The sequence below is a fragment of the Leucoraja erinacea genome, chromosome 3 (assembly GCF_028641065.1).
Source record: "Leucoraja erinacea ecotype New England chromosome 3, Leri_hhj_1, whole genome shotgun sequence".
NCBI lineage: Eukaryota > Metazoa > Chordata > Chondrichthyes > Rajiformes > Rajidae > Leucoraja > Leucoraja erinaceus.
The window spans coordinates 106,027,571-106,037,863 of NC_073379.1; the positions used below are offsets into that span (position 1 = coordinate 106,027,571).

The 10,293-nt window shown below is 42.4% G+C and overlaps 1 long non-coding RNA gene across 1 annotated transcript in view; it reads left to right on the forward strand.

The window, feature by feature from the left end:
* LOC129695913 (uncharacterized) overlaps nucleotides 1-649 on the forward strand; it is a 78,983-nt gene extending 78,334 nt beyond the window's left edge. Inside the window, exon 3 of the long non-coding RNA XR_008723253.1 lies at nucleotides 393-649. This is a non-coding gene — a long non-coding RNA (uncharacterized LOC129695913). The remainder of the gene's footprint in view (nucleotides 1-392) is intronic.
* The last annotated feature ends 9,644 nt before the right edge of the window (nucleotides 650-10,293 follow it).

The window sequence follows — 10,293 nt, forward strand, 5'->3', positions numbered from 1 at the left end:
GCAAATAGTCACCACTGTTACAAAGTATCCTGTGTCAGGTACACCCTTGTTCTCCCCCCCCCCACCCACATCCCCCCTCCCCCATGCCAGGTCCTCCTTTGTTCTTAGTCTCAGGGTCTCCAATGAGGTAGATGGTAGTTTAGGACTGCTCTTTTGTTGTTCGTCGGATAGTCCAGTTGCCTGATAACAGCTGGGAAGAAACTGCAGAGAGTAGTGCGTTCGGCCGAACGCACTATGGGAACTTCACTCGCCCCCCTGCAGGAACTATACAACAGGAGGTGCAACTCCAGAGCAAATAAAATCATGGGAGACCCCTTCCACCCCTGCAACGGACTGTTTCAACTGCTACGGCCAGGCAAACGCCTCCATTGCCATGCGGTGAGAACGGAGAGGTTGAGAAGGAGTTTCTTCCCAGAGGCAATTCGGACTGTAAACGCCTATCTCACCAGGGACTAACTCTACTGAACGTTTTTCCTTCCATTATTTATTATGTAAAAGAATATGTGTGTTATGATTGTGTTTATAATTTGTTTGGTTGTTTTGTTGTTTGTCTTTTTGCACAAAAGTCCGCGAGCATTGCCACTTTCATTTCACTGCACATCTCGTATGTGTATGTGACAAATAAACTTGACTTGACTTGACTTGACTTGACTTGACTGTCCCTGAATCTGGGTGTGTGCACTTTCACACATCTATACCTTTTGCCTGATGGGAGACGGGAGACGAGGGAGTAGCCAGGATGTGACTGAGCCTTCCTTATGGTGCTGGCCTTGCCGAGGCAGAAAATAGGTGTAAATGGAGTCAATGGTTTGTTTTGTGTGATGGTCTGGATTGTGTCCACAATTCTCTGACATTTTTTGTGGTCTTAGATGGAGTTATTTCCAAACCATGCTATGACGCGATCCCGATATACTTCTATTAGATCTCCCCATTCAAGATTCCATGTTATTATATAATTTTGCATTTTCATCTGGAATTAATCCAATCAGCATTCAATATTTTCCTTTGATTTGTTATTGATCTTAAAAAAAAAAATTGGAGATAGAATGAAGCCAAAAAGCTTAAATATGTTAAGTGCATAATCATGACAACTTTTATCTCCATCAATCAAATGCATAATTATAACAATTTTCAAGAATGTGTTTGTGCAATAACCTGTGAAAAATAGCATTGTCATATAATAGCATGACTCATAGCAGTGCAAGATCTGTGCCTAAAAGGAAATTACCATTATGAAGCAAAATTAAACTTTAAAATTATCTTTTTAAGATGTGGAAATTGCTGCCAAGGGCCGCATTTAATTCTTGCCACTAAATGGGATGGTAATGAGTGACTTTCTTGAACTAGTATGGTCCTTCTGGAAAATGCATTTTCACTAAGCTGATAGGTTGAAACATGGAACTGCAGATGCTTGTTTACACAAAAGGAGGGCTGCAGTAACTCGATGCATCTTTGAGAACATGGATAGGTGACACTTTTGGATTGGGACCCTTGGTTGGGGGGGAGGGGTGGGGGAGAAACGGCAAGAGAGAAGAGGCAGGGTAAAGCGTGGCAGCTAATAAATTGGGGGAACAGTGGGGGGAGGTGGGGGGGGAACGACTGAGGGGGATTGTTAGAGATTTCCTAAAATTGGAGAATTCAATGTTCATACTATTGGGTTGTAACCTATCCATGCAAAATTTTAGGTGCTGTTCCTCCAGTTTCTGTGTAGCCTCACTCTGGTAGTGGAGGAAGCCCAAGACAGAAAGGTCAGTATTGGAATGGGAAGGAACGTTACACAATGGTGAGCAACCGGGAGATCTAACAGCTCATTAGTGGCTGATAGGTGAGGAGTTTCAGGACTTAAAACTGAAAGAACAACAGTGATGTATTTCAAGGTTAAATTGAAATATAACTTGGAAGGGAAACTGCAGGCAAATACTAATCCTATCCTGCCACGAATTTGATTGTGAAAGTATATATTTAATGAAGTAACTGAAAAGATGATGTTTTGAGTAGTTCATATCAGATCTTTTATCTCCAACATCTATTCTTGACCTGGACATCATCCAGCTTTGCAATTACACAGCTGATAGTTTTATGGGAAGGATGCAACGTTTGAAATAATTATTGTAAGTATTGGATTATTGCCATTTTTTTAATGGCATTTAATGTGTATCCACATTGTGCACTAGTGTGGATTTTGAACACATATTTCTGGATTATTAATTGTGAGCTAACTACCACCAGTTTTCCATCCATCACTCCTGCCTACAATATATGTTACACTGGAACATATTGATCAATTAAAAATGACCTGAAGTTCTACCCCATATGCTACGAGAGACCAATAGATTTCTTAAAGCAAACCTTGATTACATTTTATCCTCCTTGTTTTGCCTTCTCAGAGACATTCCCCTCTCCCACCCTACAGGTTTACAAGCTTCTGTTGTCTGATTTTCAATTCTGAGACAGGGTCTCCAACCTGAAACGCTGACTGTTTCTCTTCCCAAAGATGTGGTCTGACCTGCTAATTCCAGCATTTTCTGTTTCGTATTAAACCTTTCATCTCCCTTGTTAATCTGCTGTGCTGTGAATATATTGTCCTGCACAGTTATCCATTTTGGTGGCAAAAACAGGAAAGCAGACTATTATCTCAATGGTGGCCGACTAGGAAAATGGGAGATGCAGCGAGACCTGGGTGTCATGGTACACCAGTCATTGAATGTAGGCATGCAGGTGCAGCAGGCAGTGAAGAAAGCGAATGGTATGTTAGCTTTCATAGCAAAAGGATTTGAGTATAGGAGCAGGGAGGTTCTACTGCACTGCAGTTGTACAGGGTCTTGGTCAAGTCAAGTTTATTTGTCACATACACATACGAGATGTGCAGTGAAATGAAAGTGGCAATGCTCGCAGACTTTTGTGCAAAAGACAAACAACAAAACAACCAAACAAATTATAAACACAATCATAACACACATATTGGTGAGACCACACCTGGAGTATTGCGTACAGTTTTGGTCGCCAAATCTGAGGAAGGACATTATTGCCATAGAGGGAGTGCAGAGAAGGTTCACCAGACTGATTCCTGGGATGTCAGGACTGTCTTATGAAGAAAGACTGGATAGACTTGGTTTATACTCTCTAGAATTTAAGAGATTGAGAGGGGATCTTATAGAAACTTACAAAATTCTTAACGGGTTGGACAGGCTAGATGCAGGAAGATTGCTCCCGATGTTGGGGAAGTCCAGGCAAGGGGTCACAGCTTAAGGATAAGGGAAAAATCCTTTAAAACCGAGATGAGAAGAACTTTTTTCACACAGAGAGTGGTGAATCTCTGGAACTCTCTGCCACAGAGGGTAGTCGAGGCCAGTTCATTGGCTATATTTAAGAGGGAGTTAGATGTGGCCCTTGTGGCTAAAGGGATATGGAGAGAAGACAGGTATGGGATACTGCGTTGGATGATGATCAGCCATGATCATATTGAATGGCGGTGCAGGCTCGAAGGGCCGAATGGCCTACTCCTGCACCTAATTTCTATGTTTCTATGTTTCTATGTTACCACTATCCTCGAAGCTCCAAAGACACATAACAGTAGCTCATCCCTGTCTTGCATCTATGTTTTTGAGTTGGGACCTGTAATTTTAGAGACATAAGAGATTGCAGATGCTGGAAACTTGAACAAAGCATAAAGTGCTGGAGGGACTGACTCAGTGGCCCGGGAAGCACCTGGGGAGGGAGTGAACAGACCTACCTCCCCAGATGCTACCTGACTTACTGAGTTCCCCCAGTTTAGTTTAGTTTAGTTTGGAGATACTGGCGTGGAAGCAAGACCTTCACCCCACTGAGTCCACACCGACCAGCAATTCCTTCCCATCACCGCTATCCTACACACACTAGGGCCAATTTTACATTCATACCAAGCCAATAAACCTACAAATCTGTGCGTCTTTGGAGTGTGGGAGGAAACCGGAGATCTCCGAGAAAACCAGTGAAAGTTATGGAGAGAACGTAGAAACTCCATACAGTCAAGCACCCATAGTCAGGATCAAACCCAGGTCTCTGGCGCTATGAGGCAGTAGCTCTACCGTTATGCCACCGTGCTCCCCAATTCCTTCAGTATTTTATGTTTTGCTCATAATTTTAGTCTGAGAAAGAATCCTCCCTAAATTAACCATCTCAAGAAACCTCTGAATTTTGTATCAGTCAAATCACTTCCCATTTTTCTAAATACCAGTGGATACCTTTCTTCATAAGATAAATCACCCAATCTTGCTAACACTTTAGTTACCCTTTCTGAGTTGCTTCCAGCATATGAGCATTCTTCCTTATGCCTCTGTCCCACTTAGGAAACCTGAACGGAAACCTCTCGAGACTTTGCGCCCCACCCAAGGTTTCCGTGCGGTTCCCGGAGGTTGCAGGTGGTTGCCGCAGGTTGCAGGTAGTGGAAGCAGGTAGGGACACTGACGAAAACCTGCAGGGAACCGCACGGAAACCTTGGGTGGAGCGCAAAGTCTCCAGAGGTTTCCGTTCAGGTTTCCTAAGTGGGACAGGGGCATTACAAAGTAGTCCAGAACTGGTCTCACCAATGATTTTTTAACTGGCAACCAATCTTCCCCCACTTCTGTATTCAATTCCCCTTGAAATAAACAACATTCTATTTGCTTTCCTAATGACTAGATGTACAAGTACATGCCTATTAGCCTATTAGCCTTCTCATACATCTCGTAAATGCATTTCGTTGTCTCTGTACTGTACACTGACAATGACAATTAAAATTGAATCTGAATCTGAATCTGAATCTGAATCAAGGGCAAGGATAGCCAGATCCCTCTGTATTGTACAGCATTGCAGCTCGGCAATATTTTGCCAATATGCTTCTTATTTCATTTTTCCTGCCAAAATAGACAACTTTACATGTTCACACATTGTACTCCATTTGTTAGATCTTTACCGACTCATTTGACTTATTATCTCTGTTTGCATGGAAACCTCACCTGTCTACTTATACATTCCCAGCAGGCTGTATATCATACTCTAAGTTTTCTTCCCTTGTTACTGTTTTAGGGATTCAATGCTTTCTTTAACAAAGTACCCTGTCCAATCAGCATATCCTGTCTTTGTGCCATTATATACTGTTTAAGAAGTTTGATGCTATTTTTAATTTTGTTAGTTAAACTCAGATGGTGAGACTTGTCCTTGGATTTTTTATTTCCAAGGAATTAATCTATTTCTGCATGTTCTGATCCTAATTTGCTGGATTGCTTTGGCTAGCACTCTATCAGTTCTAATGCTTGTCCTTATTTGTGTTTAAAATACTAGTCTCTCCATTAAACTGGATGCAACCTTCAACCATATTATGACCACTGTTACATGGAGGAACCTTCATTTAAGGTAATTAGTTAATCATACCACATTACACAGTTCCAGCTATAGTATCGTGTGTTCTCTACTTGGTTGTAGAACATGCTGTACTTAAAACACCCAATGAAATCCTCTTCTGGGCTCTCTGTGCCCATTTGAATTTTCTTTTAAGTGAACTTTATGCCTGTATTTTGCATGTCAAAAGATTGTCCTCGAAATGCTTTTTGGCCAAAATTCAATCATGACAATTTTGGAGATCAAGGACTTATAAGTAACCTGGTGATATAAATTAAGAAATGAATGGTGGCTACAACAGGGCGATACACTAATCATGGAGGATTTCAAACTACATATGGACTGGGCAGTTCAAATTATGCTAACTACCTGGAGAATGAAATCCTGCATTACATATGCGATTAAATTTCGAGATCAGAATTTTGACAAAACGGTTGAGAGAATATGTTAGTTCATGTCTGGTATCATGCAGTGAAAATGGATAATTCATCATCTTATTGTTAGCGATCACCTAGGAAAGAATGGCCATAATATGATACAATTTTCCATTAGAGTGAAATCAATATGTGGATGGAGGATCACAGAAGGGTCCCTTTGTTCTCGCATCTTCCACAGACTACAATGGACCATTGAGGGCCTTACCTTTCATTGGTCATCAGTACTGGCTCTGAACCTTTTCGTACCTTTAGTTTCATTCCCCCTCTGTAAGTTATTGGGGCAAATCCTCCAAAATTATGGAAGAACTCGGATAAGGACATTGATATTTTTAAAAACAGATTTGCTGGCGTTAACGGGAAAGAAACCCCAATCCACAAAGGATGAACCAGTTTCAAACCTGTCTGTGGGCCTGGGCATTACACCACTGTGCGAATGGTGTGGACAGGAAAGGCTGAGACGGAGATAACGAGATTATCTTGGAAACACAAAGGAAGGAACCAAGCCTCAGCAGACGGGGGTTAAATTGCCCAACAGCAAAACAATCACTATCTTGGATGACCCATCCATCGGGACAATGGGAGCCCATCCAGGCGATGGGATAATGATCAGGCTGAGGGATCATGACATCAGCAAACCCCTTATCATCGGAAACCTATTGTTCATGCCAGATCGAAACTGGGAATCATCAAAAGACCCTTTTGTCCAGAGGACCACCTGGGGGGTTTCAAGGGAGAAACTCAGGTATAAAAAGCAGGAGTCAAGCCAGAACTCTCTCTCTTTCTGCTCTGCTGGACGGCTCGTGACCCTGCATCAATCTAGCTGTAAGTACCCCAGTGACCTGGTGAAGTTCCCGAAATAGGATAGAGGTTGAGAGAAGAAGGGGAAAGGGGGGTGTACTTGCAAGTAAAATTGTGTAAAGTAAGTTTTACGACGTGCCCGATAGTTTTCCTTCCATAGTCTTAGTTTAAAGCATAAGTTTAGCCACGTATTATGTAGTGTTGGTGAGATTCGATTTCTCATTGTTTAATAAAGCCTGTAAATTTTAGACTTGCTTTGAGTCCATCTTGGTTTCTGTTTTCCCTCATCAGCACACTCTGGTCAATTCAACCTTTTATCATATCCCACCATAATTCCGAGGTCTAGAACCCAGGGGAATCCCTTTTGTTGTATTCTCTCTCTTGTGAACCGCTCGAGTGGAGTGGTGGTCGATTGACCCTCCGACAAGGGAGAGAATAACTCGGGCAGTGGGGCCCGAAGTGGAGTAAAGGGATACCGGAACCCCTACACCTCTGACTCAGTCTGAAGGAGGGTTTCAACCCAAAACGTCACATATTCCTTTACTCCAGTGATGCTGCCTGACCCACTGAGTTACTCCAGCATTTTCTGTCTACCTTCAGTGAAATTAACATCTTCAGTCTAAAGAATTGAAACTATGAAGATACGCGAGGCATGTTGGCAGATTGGGGCACTGCATTAGAAAGTGTGATCATAGTGAGGCTAACAATGAGAGTGCATTACAATGTTACAACAGAGGGCCATGGAATGAATAGAGAAAATAAAAGGAGAATAAGAGGATAAATTAGCAAGAAGCATTAAAACAGACTCTAAGGACTTCTGTAGTTACATAGCAAGGGCAGATGTGGGTCCTATACAGACAAAGGATAGGGCAACTTATAAAGGAGAAAGAGGAAATGGTGGGTGAATTAAATAAATATTTTGTTTTCTCAGTTAATAGAAACAAATACAAAACAGTTCATAGCAAACATGGAAACCTGAAAGTACACTGGAAATGACAATCTTTTCTTAACTGTGAGGCTGGGAAATCTTTGGGGACATTTTTGCATACACTACCCATCAGTACTTCATCTTGACTTCTTCTTGTCACTCCTAATGGGACTATTTCTCAGAATTATTTTATCTCGAATTCTCAAGGCAGAATAAGAAGGTTTTCTTTCAAAAAGAAGATAAAATATTGTTGAGCACAGACTTCTGGTGCAACTTAACAGGTCATTCAGCTTTGTGAAGGGAAATGGTCTGATGATGTTGCAGGTCTTGACCCTTCTCAGACTGATGGAGTAGAGGGGAATTAGCTGGTAGCAAGAGGTGAGGGGAGGGATGGTGCATTTTGATGCACGTTTAGGTGACGTTTTGGTTGAGACCCTTCATCAGGCTCTGAGTCTGACGAAGACCCTTCACCAGAGGGTAGACTAGTGGGACTGAAGGATGATAAATCCTCTCGGCCTGATGATTTGCATCCCAGGGTACTTACAGTGGTGGCTCAAAATCGTGAACGCATTGGTGATCATTTTCCAATGTTCTATAGATTCAGGATCAGTTCCGGTGGATTGGAGGATAGCTAATGTTATCCCACTTTTTAAGAAATGAGGGAGAGAGAAAACAGGGAATTATAGACCAGTTAGCCTGACATCGGTGGTGGGTAAGATGCTGGAGTCAATTATAATAGATGAAACAGCGGTACATTTAGATAGTAGTAGCAGGATCGGTCCGAGTCAGCATGGATTTACCAAGGAAAATTCATGCTTGACTAATCTTCTGGAATTTTTTGTGGATGTTACCAGGAAAAGGGAGAGCCAGTGGATGTAGTGTACCTGGACTTTCAGAGAGCATTTGATAAGGTCCCACATAGGAGATTAGTGGGCAAAATTAGGGCACATGGTAATAGGGGTAGAGTGCTGACATGGATAGAAAATGTGTTGGCAGACAGGAAACAAAGAGTAGAGATTAACGGGTCCCTTTCAGAATGGCAGGCAGCGACTAGTGGGGTATCGCAAGGCTCGATGCTGGGACCGCAGATATTTACAATGATTTAGATGAAGGGATTCAAAGTAACATTAACAAATTTGCGGATGACACAAAGCTGGATGGCAGTGTAAACTTTGAGGAGGATGCTATGAGGATGCAAGGTAGCTTGGGCAGGTTGGGTGAGTGGGCAGATGCATGGCAGATGCAGTTTAATATGGATAAATGTGAGGTTATCCACTTTGGTGGCAAAAACAGGAAGGCAGATTATTATCTGAATAGTGTCAAGTTGGGAAAAGGAGAAGTACAACGAGATCTGGGGGTCCTTGTGCATCAGTCACTGAAAGTAAGCATGCAGGTATAGCAGGCAGTGAAAAAAGCAAATGGCATGTTGGCCATAACAAGAGGAGTTGAGTATAGGAGCAAAGAGGTCCTTCTGCAGTTGTACAGAGCACTTGTGAGACCACACCTGGAGCATTATGTGCAGTTTTGGTCTCCTACTTTGAGGAAGGACATTCCTGCTATTGAGGGAGTGCAGTGTAGGTTCACAAGGTTAATTCCTGGGATGGCGGGACTGTCACAGATAGAATGGAGCGGCTGGGCTTGTATACTCTGGATTTCAGAAGGATGAGAGGGTCTCTTATTGAAACATATAAGATTATTGAGGGATTGGACATGCTAGAGGCAGGAAACATGTTACCAATGTTATGGGAATCCAGATCCAGGGACCACAGTTTAAGAATAAGTGGTTTAGAATGGAGTTGAGGACAAACTTTTTCACTCAGAGAGTTGTGAATCTGAGGCCAATTCTCTGGATGCTTTCAAGAGTTAGATAGAGCTCTTAAAGATAGCAGAGTCAGGGGATATGGGGAGAAGGCAGAAACTGGGTACTTGATTGTGGATGATCAGCCGTGATCATATTGAATGGCGGTGCTGGCTCAAAGGGCCAAATGGTCTACTCCTGCACCTATTGTTTATTGTCTATTGTCTATTGTCCAATGGTCTCAACCTGAAACGTCGCATATTCCTTTTCTCTGGAGATGCTGCCTGACCCGCTGAGTTATTCCAACATTTTGTGTCTATCAACCTAACACTTGCCAGCACTTGCTCTACCCCTTATCTCATTTCTTTCCACCAGCTGCCTTCCCTCTACTCCATCAGTCAGAATCCCCATCTGAAACATCGTCTGACATTTCCCATTACAAATGTTGCCTGACCCGCTAAGTTCCTTCAGCAGTTTGTTTATTGCACAAGATTACAACTTCTGCATGTTCTTGTGTGTCCAAAGTCTGTTATTTAATGTTCTCTGGTTGACACCGTCTGACTGCCACTGTCTCATGATGCTCAATGTAATGAATTAATCCACCTTCTGATGTAATGTTTCAGAAAGCTGACAAACCATGACCTTCTGCACCTATGATAATAGAAATAAGTCTGTCATTGAAGATGAAAGTGGCTACAACTTTGCTTTGCATTTATATTGGGAGTGAATCTTGGCTGTGAATTATTATACGATTGGTGGCAAAGCAGCCTTGTTTCTTCTGGGGCGAAATGCACTCTTCATTTTTCTGCAAAGCCTGAAAATGTTATAGGGACAGGGAAGGTTGTTGGGTACAAGGCGGGTTGGTGACAGATTATATCTGACGGAGCACATGCTCCTTTTTTTCTGGGGTGCACTTTGTACTATATCTCCTTTTCCTTCTCCTGTCTGTTCAGGATAAATGCACACAAGGTATG